We start from the raw sequence: 17,542 nt of genomic DNA on the forward strand, positions 1-17,542 counted from the left end.
TGAACATATAGAGGTACATGTTGAGTCACATAGATGCTGCTGTCTATCTGTGCATACAATTTGTCTAATTTATATCCCATTCATTTTCTGCTAAAAATGCCTATAAAGGCAGTTAGCAATACCAACATTCAAATTGAAATGGGTATGCTGTGAAAAAATAAAGACACATTTGAAGCGCGTATAAAACCTTCAGCGACATGCCAGCTTAAATGGCAAAGACATGAATACAAATGCATTTGCCCACCAGCGGAAGGACAACAGGGAACTAACCAGTCCAAACCCCCTTGGCAGGGAGTTCCAGAGGATGAGAGCAGACATCGAAAAGACACTGTCTTGTGTCCCTCCCAAATATGCCTCTGATGCTATTAGGACTGAGGGAGATGCCCTCATGGCCCACCTTCCATTAATACGTAGCGAATTAAGCGAATCGGTGTGACATAATACAATCTTTCAAATAGGCCGAACCCTGGTTCTATAGAGCTCTATAGGTTGTAGCAGCACTTTAAATCAGGCTTGGAAAGACTGGTAATCCATGGAAGTATATAGTTGATCTCTATAACTGGCCACAACTTAGTCACAGCATTCTGGATCAACTGAGGTGTTCAGACAGCTTTCACAGGCAGGCCCACACACCACAGTATAGCAGCCCAAACAATTTTGTTGTGTGACGTGCTTTCATGGAGAGGTTTGGTATCTTCAGAAATGGATACAATTGATTGTAACACTGCCTGGCCAGGGGAGCAGGTTTTGAGATGATCCACAGGAATTGTCAGAAAACCTCCAGCCTTACTTAAAAGGAGACAAGCTTATTGGGTAGCTTAAAAAACACAGGTGTACCCAAAGGATTGGAACGGACAACAGCATGGCTCACAAGCCAGTGCAAGAAGTCTGAGTACCCACTGAGTAAACAAACAATCTTTATACGTTTTTGCCTGTTTATAATTATCGGTTGCAGCTGGGTTATTATTATTGTATGATAGTTTGAAGAGTAATTCACACTGGTTTCTATACTGGTATCCCACCATGATAGGCTCAGGTATGCACAACCAAAGTTAATAAGCTTGTTAATGGCATATGATAAGCAACATCTGCCTCCAATTACCTTTGTGTTCCCAAAACATACTGCAGGTTGCACATTTTTTGTCCATTTCTGAGTCATGGGGACATTGGAGCAACTCCAGCTATACAAAATGGAGGGCAATAAATCAAAAAGGAAGATAGACAGCTCCTCTAAATATTCAGTACAACACTGATGTACCTGCCATACTTATGAAAATCCCTATTCTCTCATGAAACCTGAACCTCCAGGTTAAATGCTGAAAGCAATTGTGCACCCAATCTGGAAACCTGAATCTTGAAGAAGAAGTTATATCTCTGTTCCCTGCTCTGCCTTTCAGGTGATCAAGAACACCGTGTTTCCTTTGGATTAACCTTCATTTTGTTCTCCCTCATCCAGGGCCAGATATAGATTTGGAACAATCATTCTCATGGATTTTGATGGAAAGGCTAGAGAAATCTGGAAATTATCTGTGTAGTGTTGGCACAGGAACCCTCCATCCCAAGATTGATGATAAGGATGTGAAGAATACCTGCAATTTTTCCTATCCTTGAAGGAAAGCAGTATATCAGCACATCCAGACACCCCACTGAAAAGTGGTGAACTGCTCTGAGAATTTTTTACTCCTAAACCTATTTCATCAGCACTGTCCTGAACAAACAAAAAAGCAAGCCAACAAAACACAAACAAAACCAAAAATCCCTTTATGAACAGAACACAGAAGATTTTAAAGCAAAATATGTGTTTTTAATACAAAACCACAAAATAGTAGGCATCCTTCAGTCTCAAGAGACGATGGTAATGTGCTCTGTATGGAGGTCTTGGATCAACGTTTAGTGTGGCTGAGAAGGCCAGTTCGAGAGTGACAATCCCTTCCACACTGAAGACAAATACAATCTGTCCCCTCTCCACCTCCTTGATTTTGCTGATTTCAGAACTGCCTCTTTGCCTCGGCCTGCTGGACAAGAGTCTCTTCAAAATGGGAGAGGCCATGATGCACCGCCTGCCTCCAGGCTAAATGCTCAGACATCAAGGTTTCCCATCTGTTGAGGTCCATTCCTAAGGCCTTCAAATCCCGCTTGCAGATATCCTTGTATCGCAGCTGTGGTCTCCCTCTGGGGTGATTTCCCTGCATTAATTCTCCATACAGGATATCTTTTGGAATCCAACCATCAGCCATTCTCACAACATGCCCAAGTCAACATAGATGGCGTTGTTTCAGTAATGGGTACATGCTAAAAATTCCAGCTCGTTCTAGGACTACTCTATACAAAAACACAAAATACCTGCCAAAAATCATCTAGAAGGGAGAAAGCTTTTTCATTTTTCATTGTTACCTGTGTGCACGTTATCACTGCACTCTCATGTACTCTCTTGCACAAGGCTGCATTCCAGCTTATCACTGTGCTTTTGTTAGTGTGCAACAGAGCAAATCAGCATTCTACAAGGCAATTTGAAAAACGGGGCTACCCCAAACAAAAAATTATAACTTTGAAACTGGACCTTGGGTCAGCACCAGATTTGGCATACATGTTACAGACAGTCTGTTCTTGCTGTATGCCACATTCAGGAAAAAGGGGCAAAGGGTTTCTGAGTTATGCTCTTTTTTTAATAGTAAAAAGGTTTTACCCCCTGTACATAAACAAATGGCTCTAAATGTCCCCAGATTTAAAACAAACCAAATAAATTTAAAATACCAGTCTTGTTCATCTTGAAAGAGAATTGTTGGTCTCACCCACTTCATTTACTCAGAAATAATCCAAGCTGCAGGGGCTTCAATACTGATCATCAAAATGCCTTTGTTGTGTAATACAATAAAACAGCTGCACTCCCAAGCAGCTATAACGGACACCACATGTGGAATGTATAGGGAATATAGATAAACTGGTTTTTGAATAATCAAGGTTAAACCAAGTTAGCTATGAGTCTTAATTTGTATTAATATTCATGCTCATTTTACACTAAGGTTTACAGTACTGGGGGGGGGGAAATCAGGTGTAGATGTAATAAAATAATATTATTTGTCTTTCACAGTTAATGCTTTTTCTTTCTGACCTTGAAACAGATTGGACACTGAAACAGCAGAGAACAGATTTAGCTTTCCACTTGCTTCATATGTAGTTTGAGGCTGTGTTCAGAGGCAATTTAGTGCCATGCTGGTGCATTTACATTTCCAATATTTTGCTGGAAATCTTCAAGTTAAATCCTTGGAAAGCTGCTTTCAGACATTTTGCTTTCACAGCATAGCAGAATATATATTCACATTACAGTTTACACCTCCATCCAGCGTCTGCTAGAAACATTTATATTTAATGCTAAAATTCCCTTGCTTTGGTTTGAGATCATCAACCAGTTGATCACAGAGACCACGATAGTTTCTTTTATAATTATGCTTGCTGAGCAGAGCTTTAGAATTCTCCATGGATACATGTTAGTTTACAAACACATATTTACAAAAGTAGAAAATGCCATAATGAGCATCTCAGACAAATCCTTTAAATGTCCAAGATATCTGTGAAGTAAAAACAGGTTTTCTCCCCTCAGTCAATAATAAATTTTTAAATTAAGAAGATTTTAGCCGATATGTCCCTGGGTGAATACTATATTTCTAAGAATGAGAATAGACATTTGAGGGTTCTCTTAGAGCTTTAAGGTTCTTAACACTGACCTTTTGACTAAAATCACAACACATTCCTTCTTAATTGACAAATTGATTGAAGAATAACTGTCTAATTTAAATAGTGACAAGCAAATTCTTCACTAATTGACAAATCATCAACACTTTTGACTTCAAAAAAAAAATAAGTTAATGAGCAGAGTGATAATGTGTTGAGTTTCCAGGCACAAGTGTCCAAAATGCATCAACTAATCAGCGCACCAGTTTAAGCAAATTTCTCTCTTGAAATTTCTCCCTGACTCTGGAATTCCCTCTCATAAGAAGCTAGAATGGCTCTATCTTTGCTGTCCTCCTGAGATCAGGCAAAGACCTTTCTCTTCAAGCAGGCTATTCCTTAGTGATTGGCAGCCCGAGAGGATTTTTTTTTATTGGATTGTTGTGCTCTGTTGTTTTAAATGTGTTTTAGTATTGGTTTTATTGACCATTTTTAATATATAATACTTGTTTAATTTTAAAAAAAATATTTGTATGCTCACTGTTAATAGGTTTTTAATATTGCCTTTTAATTGTTGTAAGTCACCTTGGGTCCTTTTAAGGAGAAAGGCGGGGTAAAAATATTTTAAATAAATAAATATATACATTTTTTGAGGTGATAACCACATATCTTAAAGACATACTGCTGTTTTAGACAGTTAATTATGAAACAGTTATATGTCAGGTCAGGGAAAGGACATAAAAAGAAAAACAAAGCTGCAAAATAGCACTGTGAAACAGAGAGCCAACTTCTGCTTAAGGTAAGTAAGACTCATTAAGGTATATATGAAGATGGAAACATATGTGCATACGCCTATGGATACAAGCAAGCTTGGGGATACAATGATCCTTGCAATACAGTGGTCTTTGGTGGTGGGCCTACAGAAGACAAATGACAGCTGACTCACCACGGAAGCCCCTAAGCTTGCTAAAGTGGCCCAACCATGGAAAGCCTAGAGAGAGCCTACGATATGTCACCCTGAAAATGTTCAGGCAGCCATTTCACATTCAAACAGAATAGAGGGATGATGCTGCATCACTTTTAGGCTTACATTTTTTGCATTGTACTATTGGGATTGTATCAGGGGAATTTGGATGGATGAACGTATTCTTTTTTGTGTGGGCTTTCATAGTAGCACGACAGGCTATCTTCCCCTCTTTCTACTTTCTTTCTTCTTTCTTCTAGCTGCAGTACAATAACAAAACAAAACAAAAATTCCAAACCAACAAAAACAAAACAAAAAAAGGAGCCTGCCACTCTTGTAGACTGTTGGCAGAAGTAAGAGTATTTAGTAATTGAAACCAGCTAATCCGTTCAAGTTAGACCTTTAGTGCATTGATCACCACTGGAAATAGCATCCATTGGTGTCTTGCCTGGTCATTTTTCTAGAAGCAGAAAATTTGTAAATAAGAACCCCAAAAATTTGAAACAGATATCTGTGCCAGGTCTGCTTGAGGTGAATTTAAACAAACTGCCCCTGGGGAATGCAGTCTCAAGCCTCACCTCTGGCAGATTAGTGTATAATCTTAAGGACCACACAGCATTTTCCTAATTTTTTCTTGCCCATAATAAATTTCAGATGGGACAGAGATGAATTTATTTAACATTCATAACACACCACAGGATGTTCATAGATAAATTCCAAGGCCAGAACATTTTCCATCAAAGACATGAATAGAAATGGGTCATCAACTTTAACGTTTGTATTTTGCCTTCAGCATTGACATTCCAAATTGATAAGTGCTGTCCAGAGTAAAATGGCTGTATTTCAAAGAATAACTTGTTCTTATAAGACAGCGGCACTATTTCAGAGCTTGGAGAGAGCCTACTGTGCTGCTCAAGACATGGGTGGTCACTCATCCAAATGTTCAGATCTTGAATGCACATATTGTGGCTCACCTGCGACTAGCTATTTTTTTTTTTTTTGAATAATGGAAGTACAACAAAAGTTACAATTCTAAAGCAATGTAACAAGTGAGATTGGAGTTACTTTATTTTCACAAGCAACGTTCTCTAGTTGTTTTCCAAAACTGCTCTGAAAGAGCAGGATAAGGTATGTTGAGAAATGTTTTGGCATGTTTTATATCACCCTCTTATCAATTCTTTTTTTTCCCAAAGAAAGTACAAGGTGAGAAAAAAGCAATGAGCAATGCAAGAAGTAATGCAATATGTTACTTCTTTTCAAACTGCTACCAGTAATAATAATGGTTTGCCTTATGAACACTGTAATAGGGATATAAATTCTGTCTTCTTTTGTGTTATGTACAAGGACAAAGAATTGCAACTTTTCTTGTAGGTGACAGCACAAGGAATTTCTGGGCACTCCTGACAGATTTCTCACACTGGCTAGAAAATGATAAGGGGGAGGATTTTGTGTGTGTGTGTGTGTGTTTGTGTGTGTGTGTGCGCGCGCACGCGTGTGCGTGTGCACGCTATTTTTCCATGAAATTGTTGGACTTGCAGTATTTCTGCCAGTCACAGAACTGCACAAGTTACTGTAAGTGTAATGACTGCCACCTTCTTTAGGAATTTGAAACAGTCCATGGACTGTTTGCATCTATTTCTGTAACTATCTGCTGCTCCTTCTGTTTTTGCTCTCTGAAATTCAAAAAAAGGTCAAGTATTTTATTTATTTATTTATTTATTTATTTATTTATTTATTTATTTATTTATTTATTTATTTATTTATTTATTTATTTATTTATTTCATGCACCTGTATACCTTCCAGTTAGTGCTGGGCACTACTCAGGGCAGCTTAAGTAAAAAAATAAAATAAAATAAAGACAATATAAAATAATATAACAAAAGAAACAGCTAGTCACACACAAACAAATAATCAAATAAATCAAAATATAATTCACACCTCAGCTCATAAATCAAATTAATCAAACGGTGGTAAGACAGGTGACGCTGGTATAGGAGACCCATAAAAGCACTCAGAGAGGATGCCCTCAAAGGCTTCCGTAAATAGCCTTGTTTCGAGCATCCTCTTGAAGGCTGAGACGGAGGGGACCAGGCACAGCTTTACTGGGAGCTCATTCCAGAGCGACAGAGCCATAACCGAGAGGGCCCAGTTTCTAGCAGCCTCTCTCAGTGTGGGAACATGTAACAGCATGGGCAGAGAGGAATGGCTGTGTGGGCAAATGTTCTTGGGGAAGGATGCTCCAATAGATTAGCGAGGACCCAAACCATGGATGGATTTATAGGTAAGAACCAAAACCTTGGACCTGGCCTGAAATGGCATAGACAGCCAGTGCAAGCAAGCCAGAACTGGGGAAATATGGTTGAACATGTTTATATTCTACACCAGTCTGGCAGCCATGTTCTGCACCCACTGAAGTTTCCAGGTCAGTTTCAAGCAAAACCCATGCGGAGAGTGTTACAGTAGTCAATCTTTGAGAGCATCAGCACCTGGACCAACATCTTCACACACACTCATGTCCAGGTATGGGCACAACTGGCTAATCAGCACAGTTGGTTGAAAGCTGACTTGGTGACAGCCACAATCTGAGATTCTCACAATATGTCCAGATTATAAACTAAATTCCTAAGAGAGAGGGTTACGCCATCCATGTGACTGACAGTTCCCTCTCAAGCTGTAGTATATGGACTCAACCTTCAAGGAAGGATCAGAACCAGCTAAACACCAGAACTCCAATCCCCACCCCTGACAGTCTTAGAAAGATACCACAGTTGATGGTATCAAAAGCAGCTCCCACCTCATCAGCCTCCCTTAAATGGTCATCATGCAATGTTACCAGTGTTGTCTTAAGACAGCCTGAAACTGAGGAGGAATGGATCTGGGCAGTCCTCCTCCTTTTCCAGGCATGTCTGGAGCTGCCTGCCATAGCCCATTCAATCAGTTGCCCATGAAGGGAATATTAGTAATGGGCCTAAAATTATTTAGGTTATCTATTCCTAAATTCAGCCATTTTAAAATGGGCCATATGGTGGTCTCCTTCACACAACTCTCCCTCAAACATTTATTATGTTTACAGCCCAGTCCACGATGACCCTATTAACAGTTTTCAAGATCCACTATAGGCATGGATCACATACAGAGGTGGTAGGTCTAGAGTGTGCCAGGACCCTGGGCATCTCAGTGTTACAGGCTGAAATCAAACCAACTGGGTCAAGGAGATGATGCACCAAGGACCCCAACCAATCGGCTGGACTGTCTGTGGAATCCAGGTCATGTCATATGGCCTCAATTTTTGGTTTAAAAAAGACTGTGGACTGATCCTCAGTGAAATCACTGGAGTGAAGCCATTGTTGACCAGGGTTATTGAGGCTGAAACCATTTGGAAAAGCTCAGCTTACTGATTTGCAGCTTCACCAGTGATCTTAATATTAAATGCCTTTTCCCACCAATCTTAAACATTGGAATATTTCTCGGTTAAAGTCCTTACCACAGCCAAATTATTCCTTGATGGATCTTTCCTCCAGTGAATTTCCAACCATCTCCTCATTAACTTCATATATCTCAATGTTAGAGACTGAAAATATTTCTTTACCCAGTGTGTTGTTAGTCTGTGGAACTCCTTGCCACAGGATGTGGTGATGGCATCTGGCCTAGATGTCTTTAAAAGGGGATTGGACAGATTCCTGGAGGAAAAGTCCATCGCAGGTTACAAGCCATGATGGGGATGTATGATCCCCAGGCTTCAAAGGAAGGTACTTTGAAATGCCAGATGCATGGGAGGAGTATCAGGAGACAGGTATCTAACTGTCTTGTGTGCTCCCAGAAGCATCTGGTGGGGCCACTGCGAGATACAGGAAGCTGGACTAGATGGGCCCCTTGACCTGATCCAGCAGGGCTCTTCTTATGTTCTTATGTTCATAGACCAAAGTTTCTCCATAAATCTCTGTATATCTCTTTGCTTCACTTACAAGACATAGCCATTTGTTGTATGTTTTAATTATGAATTTAATGTGCCAGTGTGAAGAAAAGGAGGAAATACTTCTTGAGGGTCTGCACAGTCTGGAGAAAGCATTTAAGGACAGCATCTGCATAATTCCTCTGCTTCATATGTACACAACCCTCAGATGATCCAGCCTGCATTTGCAAGTCCTGTTTTCTGTACCATCTTCCAAAGCAGCCTCATGCAGACTGCATTGAGCTAATCAAACCTGGACATTGCCAGAATATAGACCATTAAAGAGAGGTTAACCCCTGTCCAGAGATGGACATAGGTTGACCTCTAACGGAAGCTGCCAGAAATTGTTGTGTGCTGCTGAGGCCACAAGACACAGCAGTGGCTTCAGGAGAACTCAGAAGCTACAAATCTGCTCTTTTAGGGGGAGAGCAGTGTTACATACAGCACTGATGTTACCTGTCTGTCATGGGTTTGGAGGGAAAGTTCCATCCTATGGGGAGTGGAAGGCGGGACATCAGGAGGAGGGGCTGTACTGTATAAATATGTGATGCGTGTGTGTGAGATGCTGAGAGACTCTGGGTGAAGAAGCAGCAGCTGGGAAGAAGAAGCTGTTGTGGGAGTCTGTGTGTCAGACAGGGTACTACTGTGTGTCAGAGTACCAACCTGATAGGTTCAGGTGTCTGTTGGTTAGCCAGAACTGATAGGTTCAGGGTCTGTGCTTCAAGTTAAGGGTTCTGGGTGAACCAAACTGTATGCTTGTATGTGTGAGAATAAGCCACGTTACTTTATCCTATTCACCTGATTGTTTATTTTTCCCTGTGTGTATTTTAAATAAACCTTATTCTTTTTATTGTTTAAAAATCCATCCCTGGTCTGTGTGACTTCTTAAAGGGAATGGTTGGTGGCAGCTTAGTGTAACTGTGTGACAGATCCCAGTAGGTCTGGGTTTGTCACATTGATTGGTGTCCAGCGTGTGGGATACGACTGGTCCAGTTGTCCAGCGGTCCAGCAAAGCCTTGGCAGGTGTGCCCAGAGCAAGGGGGGTCTAGTCAGGGACAGTCTGAGGCGCGTAGGTAATCTTCTAGGTGTACCTCACGGGGAGGTGCGCTAGTAGAAGAACGTGCCAACTGGGGAGACTTAGATTAAGGTGCTCTGAGGCAGCCTAGTTTTGGCGGGAAAAAGCTGAGGCAAAATCTGCGTAGTAACAGTGAGCTAGCTTGCCAGCTGAGAGGCCCAGCAGAGGGGGGTAGGCTCTGACTCGATACTGTTACAAATTTAGTGCTGAAGAACAGCAGCAATCTCTAGGGAGAGCTGGTTCTGAGGCAAAAAGGAAAAAAGTGGTCGTTTTATTCTGAGGCTTGACTTTTTAAAGCAGCCTGGTCTGAGGGGGGATTATGCCCTTGACTCGAAGCCAGATGGCCGAAATGAGTGAAGTGAAAGACCCCCAGATTGACCAAGGTTCTGAGGATGAATTTGGCTCAGTGCAAGGTGACAGCACAGGAGAGCAGAACCCAGAACTCAGAAAATTGATCCTAGTCCAACAGCATGAACTGAGGATGAGGCAATTTGAAATGGAGGAAAGGGAGAGGCAGGAAAGATTGGAGAGAGAGAGAATGGCGTTTGAATTAAAGAGATTGGAACTGATGAACCAGAACAATAATAATAATAGGGATTCTGAGGGAAGCCAATTGTCTAAGGCTGACCTGAAGAAATTCCCTGTGTACCACAAGGGAGATTGTCCTGAGGTGTTCTTTTCCTTAGTGGAAAGAGCGTTTGTGGACTTCTCAGTGAGGGAAACTGAGAAGATGACCATCATGCGATCTTTAATCAGTGGTAGCCTGGCTGAGGTTTATGCCGAGATGCCTGAGGAACTGATGAGAGATTTTGCAGAGTTTAAAAAACTGGTGTTTGCCAGACATGGGATAAATGCAGAGCAGCTGAGACAAAGATTCAGGTCCCTAACCAAAAAACCAGAACAGACTTTTACCCAAGTGGGGGCCCAATTGGTGAGGCTGCTTGAGAAATGGCTATCGCAGGAGGGAACAGAGACCTATGAGCAGCTTAAAGACTTGATAGCACTGGAACAGTTCTATTCAGTCCTGCAAGGGGAATTGAAATTCCAGGTGAGGGAAAGGAAACCAAAAACTGTGGCAGCAGCCGCAGAGATCGCGGATTTTATTTCCCAAATAAGAAAGCCCTTGGGTGAGGGGAAATCTGTGGGTAAACCCAAAGAAGCCTACAGCAAGTACTCTCAGGGACCAGGGAAAAGCCAGCAAGGGGGAGGGGCCCATGGTGAAGGGAAGCCCTCAGACATGAAACTAAGACCTCAGAATTTGGAGGGAAAACCCAAACAAGAGGAGAGAGAATCAAAATACACCAGAAAATGTTATTTCTGTCAGGGAAAGGGTCATCTAATCTCAGAGTGTGAGAAATTAAAGCAGCTAAAAGGAATGGTGCCTCAGAATTCTAGTGGGACCAAGCCAAAAGCTGTGTTCTGTGTCCAGAAAGAGCAAAGCTCATTGTCACAGAGGGAGCCTGTTGCCATGGCTACTCAGTCTGGAACAGCTACCTCTGCTGATCAGGCTGAGGAAAATGGTCCTCTTATAGAGGTGAAGCGCTGCTTGCTGGTAAAAACAGATTCTCAGTTGTTTGAGACAGCCGGGGTGGACGTAGGAATACTTGACCATCAGTATAGGGGGCTGCGGGACACTTGTTCCCAGGTAACCCTGTGCCATCCAGATATCATCCCTAGGGAGTTTATAATCCCAAATGAGAGCATGAAGGTAGCAGGGATTGAGGGGCAGGTAATCTCTCTGCCAGTAGCAGAGGTACCTGTCAACTTTCAAGGCTGGAGGGGAGATTGGCGGATAGCGATTTCATCGACTCTGCCAGCAGCCGTGCTCGTGGGAAATGACCTGGCTGAACATGTGAAACGGGTGCTAGTGATTACACGCTCACAAGCCACCACAGGGACAGTTCAGGGGGGTAATGATGAGCCAGAGACGGAAGCAGAGGGGAGTTCAGAAGCTGTGGTGGAAACCTTAACCACAGACAGCAGATTTGGACAGGAGCAAAAGGCAGACGCCACTCTCCAAAAGTGTTTTGAACAGGTGACTGACGCCCAGCTAACACCTGAAACCCCAGTGAGATTTCTGGAGAAAAAGGGGATTTTATATAGAGAAACCCTGAGGAATATCTCAAAAGGGGGAGATGGGATCAGAAGTCAGCTGGTGGTACCTGAAAAGTATCGCCCCATGATCTTACAAAGGGGGCACTCTGACATGTTTGCTGCGCACTTAGGAGTGAATAAAACACAGCAGAGAATCACACAGAATTTCTACTGGCCTGACATAGGGAAGCAGATCAGGGAGTTCTGCAAACAGTGTGATGTGTGTCAAAGGCAGGGGAATAACCGCGACAGGACCAAAGCAAAGTTGTGCCCTTTGCCTGTGATTGACACTCCATTCAAATGCATAGGGGTGGATATTGTGGGACCTTTGCCCAAGGCCACAAAGAGGGGGAACAGATTCATCCTAACAATTGTGGACCATGCCACAAGGTATCCTGAAGCCATACCCTTGTCTAACATTGAAACTAACACAGTGGCCGATGCGTTGGTGGGGTATATGTCCAGGATGGGATTTGCCTCAGAGATAATCACAGATTTGGGCGCATCGTTCACATCAAAGCTCATGAAACGCTTATGGCAAATCTGTGGAATTAAGCACAAGGAAACCACTGCCTATCATCCGGAAAGTAATGGGTTAACTGAGAAGTTCAATGGAACTCTAATGCGCATGATTAGGGCTTACTTGGCAGAAAATCCAAACAATTGGGACCAGAAGCTGCAATCCCTTTTGTTTGCTTATCGATCAGTGCCACAAGCCAGTACCGGGTTCAGTCCCTTTGAACTTTTATTTGGGAGAAGGGTGAAAGGGCCCCTTGACTTGATCAAACAAAATTGGGAGCAGATCACCCAGGATGACCCACAAGATGTTGTGACAGATAGAGACTCTTTGAGGAAGGACCTAAAGAGAAACCTAGAGCTAGCAGCAGAGACCCTGCAAGCTCAAAAGGTCAGAAAGAAAGCCTGGTGTGTCCAGAGAGCCGGGGAGAGGCGCTTTAACCCAGGGGAGGAAGTGCTTTGGCCTAGGCTCTGCAAAGAGAATAAACTGCAGCTGGGTAGCCCAGAAAGAAAATACTTGGGTCACATGGTAGGGGGAGGAATGATAAAACCCCTGGAGGCCAAAATAAAAGCTGTTCGTGATTGGCCTAGACCCAACACCAAGAAAAAAGTCAAATCATTTCTTGGGTTGGTGGGCTACTACAGAAAGTTCATCCCGAGGTTTAGCGAGATTGCGGCTCCGCTGACCGATCTGACGAGGGAGAAGACTGATGACAGCATCCCGTGGACCAGCGACTGTGAGGCGGCGTTCCAGAGGTTGAAGGAGGTGCTCGTCCAGTATCCAGTGCTGTGTGCTCCAGACTTCGACCGGGAGTTCATCATCTACACCGATGCGTCTAACAGCGGGGTAGGAGCAGTTCTGTGCCAGGAGGATGAGAATGGTGACCAACATCCAGTGTCCTACCTGAGTAGGAAACTTCAAAAAGGTGAGAGACATTTGGCAACCGTGGAGAAGGAGTGTTTGGCCATAGTCTACGCGATCCAGAAGGCCAAGCCTTACATCTGGGGAAGACATTTTATTCTGTGTACTGACCATTCACCATTGCAATGGCTAAAGACAATGAAAACCCACAATAGCAAACTTATGAGGTGGGCTTTAAACCTACAGGACTATGACTTTGAAGTGAAGGTGGTCAGAGGGTCAGTGAACTGTGTTGCTGACGCCTTATCAAGAAGACCTGAAGAATGAAGACGGCGAAAGAACATGGACTATGTGTATATAATGCTGATAAAAAGTAAAATGTACCTGGTTTTGAATTTGGTTTGTATTAATAAAGGTAAATTGATGTACTGTATATGGTAAAATGTTTAAATGCATATTTGCTATGGTTAACTTGGAGTGTAAGTATGAGTAAGTATAATATGGTATGTATAACTGTTTTTGTGTATTTTATACAGGTTGTTTTTTGGTGAAAAGCACCTTAGCTTTCCCCCTACAAAACAACTTTTAAAGAGGGGAGGTGTTACATACAGCACTGATGTTACCTGTCTGTCATGGGTTTGGAGGGAAAGTTCCATCCTATGGGGAGTGGAAGGCGGGACATCAGGAGGAGGGGCTGTACTGTATAAATATGTGATGCGTGTGTGTGAGATGCTGAGAGACTCTGGGTGAAGAAGCAGCAGCTGGGAAGAAGAAGCTGTTGTGGGAGTCTGTGTGTCAGACAGGGTACTACTGTGTGTCAGAGTACCAACCTGATAGGTTCAGGTGTCTGTTGGTTAGCCAGAACTGATAGGTTCAGGGTCTGTGCTTCAAGTTAAGGGTTCTGGGTGAACCAAACTGTATGCTTGTATGTGTGAGAATAAGCCACGTTACTTTATCCTATTCACCTGATTGTTTATTTTTCCCTGTGTGTATTTTAAATAAACCTTATTCTTTTTATTGTTTAAAAATCCATCCCTGGTCTGTGTGACTTCTTAAAGGGAATGGTTGGTGGCAGCTTAGTGTAACTGTGTGACAGATCCCAGTAGGTTTGGTTCACCCAGAACCCTTAACTTGAAGCACAGACCCTGAACCTATCAGTTCTGGCTAACCAACAGACACCTGAACCTATCAGGTTGGTACTCTGACACACAGTAGTACCCTGTCTGACACACAGACTCCCACAACAGCTTCTTCTTCCCAGCTGCTGCTTCTTCACCCAGAGTCTCTCAGCATCTCACACACACGCATCACATATTTATACAGTACAGCCCCTCCTCCTGATGTCCCGCCTTCCACTCCCCATAGGATGGAACTTTCCCTCCAAACCCATGACAGACAGGTAACATCAGTGCTGTATGTAACAAGCAGCTCTTCCTGGGATAACTCCAGGGACAGCAGTAATCTATCTTGTCTGGATGAAGCCACAGTTTATTGGTTCTCATCCAATCCATTGTCATAGCCAGACATGTCCCACTACATGCATGAGACAGAAGGCTTCTGAAGGGCGCCAAGGACTGGTTAGGTGGCATATAGAGAAATGTATCTGAAGATTTCAGAAAAGCCAATAAGGACATTGCCACTCCTGGTCCAGTATCTGCTGCCTGAGGAAATCACGTCTTTCTGCCTAATAGTAGAGCCAACCCTGCTTCTACATATTGTTATTACCAATCTTCCTCTCTTTCTGTTTTTTTGGACAGAGTTTCTACTTTTCCTCAGACCACAGAAGACCTGGATCCTTTAGGGAAAACAATGGATGCCAATGTAACTTTGAAGCCTTCAATCATTCTTAGAACTCATCTTCAGCCAGCACAGGACAGTTGTCTGATTTTTCTTCCCCACTAATGGTTGTAACTACACTATTTGTGTTATTGATTATTAGCCTAACTTTGCTTACTTTCAGAAATTGTTCTTGTTCTAATTCTTTTGTCAAGAATACTGTGAAATATTTCAGCTAGGGATCTGCCATTTGTTGTTGCTTTATTTTTAACCCCAACTGTCAAAAAATGGCCCTGAGAATTGCTTTGTGTTTGGGTAAGAAGTGGTTAACTAGAAAAAAACAAGTCATGTTCTTGAATTTTCTAGTAGTGGGTACAAGAGGGGATCCTGTAGACCAGTGGTTTCTAACCTTATCTAATCCAGGTGTTCTTCAACTGCAATTCCCAGAAGCCTTGATCATTAGCTGTGTTGATTGGGTTCTGGGACTTCCAGTCCAAGAACACCTGGATTACACAAAGTTGGGAACCACTGCTGTAGACTGTCTGGGCCACTGCCATTGGTGTTGTCAACATGCAGATTGCACTTTGCAACATCCAGCTTGGCATCCTTTTTCCTGCTGGCAGTGAGTGTGTGATATTGTGCAGCAATATTAGGCCATTTCCTGGCATTTTGAATTACGGATACAGAAGCACAATATCCCACATTCATAAACCAGATGTGTGTTTTTGAAGCATTGAATTTGCAGACTTTTATTATAAAAGCTCACACCACAAACTGTTTCAGACAGGCTTTTATAGCTACATCTAGGAGCTCTAACTTGGTCAGTCTGATGCAAAAACAGGCTGAGTGGTGGTGGTAAGGGGATTGCTTTTGGTTTCTTTCTTTTTTAAAAAAAAACTGGTTATTATTGCAACCTGTGGTAAACTCACTAACCACGAATTTTAAAAGGCAGAACCATTTGTGCTAAATTGAAGAGTCCTGCATGAAGAAATGATAGAAATCTGCAAAGCTTCAGATAATTAAAGCAATTAGAGATAGACTATATGGAGTACTCACTTTATCTAGGAAAACTGTCTGTCCTCCAGAAGTACCAGGCCTTTATGGCAGTCCTGTTCTGTCAGGCCCTCAAGCTAATTCAAGGCAAGCCCATAACAACCTCCCTTTTGTCCCATTAGTTACCTGAAATGATCCCATGAGTACTTGAGGAAAAAAAAAACACAACTGTTTTTTTTTTAAAAAGGAAACGTCTCAGATTTTTTCCCCCTGACTCTTGTTAAAGAGATCAGTTGGGGTTTATCAATAGCTTTTCTTTCCTATTCTCTGAATGTGTATGAATAAAAGTGCCCCCCATCCCAGGATGACTACAGCAGAGACATGCAAGGTAAGGCAATCTCAGACATGCCTCACTCCCTTCAAAGAGGGAGTGGCAACTCCCTCTTTGAGGTTTGTGGGGCATTGTGAGATATGTGGGATATTGTACTTCTGTAGCTAAGATTCAAAACACCAGGAAATGTTGCATAATATGTTGCCTGTGTTGCCAGCAGGAAAAAGGATGCCAAATTTCACATAGCAAAGGGCAGCCTGAATATCAATGACACCAATGGGACCACTCAAGATATTCTGCAGTAACCATTCTCAACGGGTCCCTATGGCTCCCTGGGGGGGGGGTGCTGACACATTTGACGGGATGCACAGGCTGGAAACAGTTATTCATACACAACCATATAAGGTTTGTTATATGACTTATACAATCCTGATTTGGCTTACATTTTTTTTCATGTTGTGTTTGTGGCCATCGGTGGTGGAGGGCTGAGAATGGCTGTGCTCACTATCATTCACAAAGAGACATCAATCAGGGGAAAATCCCTTTTTTTTCCTGCTAGCCACACAGGTATGATATTGTGCTGTAGTATCAGTCCATTTCCTGGCATTTTGAATCGTGGATACAGAAGCACAATATCCCACATCCATAAACCAGAAGGGTGTTTTTTTTTTTAAAGAAGAAGAACAATTGGATTAGAAGCAGGTATTAGAGCAGAATGAGAAACATTGCAACAGAAAGTGTGCAAGTAAATCAAGATTTGTGCTTTCCTGTCCATTTTCTCTCCTGAAATATAATTTCTATTCTCATGGGTAGAAGAGATACAGGTAGAAGTGACTAAGCACTGTAATAATCAGAAGAACTATTGATCCTGAGAGCAGTGGGACCCAGGTCTGCTGCCACGCAAGACGATTCTGAAATAATAAGCCAGCTTTGTAAGCCCCTTCTTAGAGATGGTGTTTATGCTAAATAAAAGTAATAATGGAGTTGGGAGAAAAGTCGCAATGTGGGCAATGGTCTGATTACAAAAGTCCAGAGCTGCAAGACTGACAGGCTGTTCTGGTCACAGCAGCACAGCCATTTGTTATATTATATCAAATGAACCACGTTAAAACATTGGGACTCAACAGGAGGCTCCCAGTGGTGTCAGGGTCCTGCTGTGGGGTTTCTACAGAACTCATCGCTTGTCTAATAAATATGCCCAGACTGTGGTGGTGTTTTTAAAACTAATCTGTCATCAAAAAAAAGTCTGTGATGTTAGTCCTAACTGCAAATATTTTCTAAACTCCAGTTTTCTGTTTTGTGATACCTG

Source organism: Pogona vitticeps, chromosome 2, assembly GCF_051106095.1.
Source record: "Pogona vitticeps strain Pit_001003342236 chromosome 2, PviZW2.1, whole genome shotgun sequence".
Classification (NCBI taxonomy): Eukaryota; Metazoa; Chordata; class Lepidosauria; order Squamata; family Agamidae; genus Pogona; species Pogona vitticeps.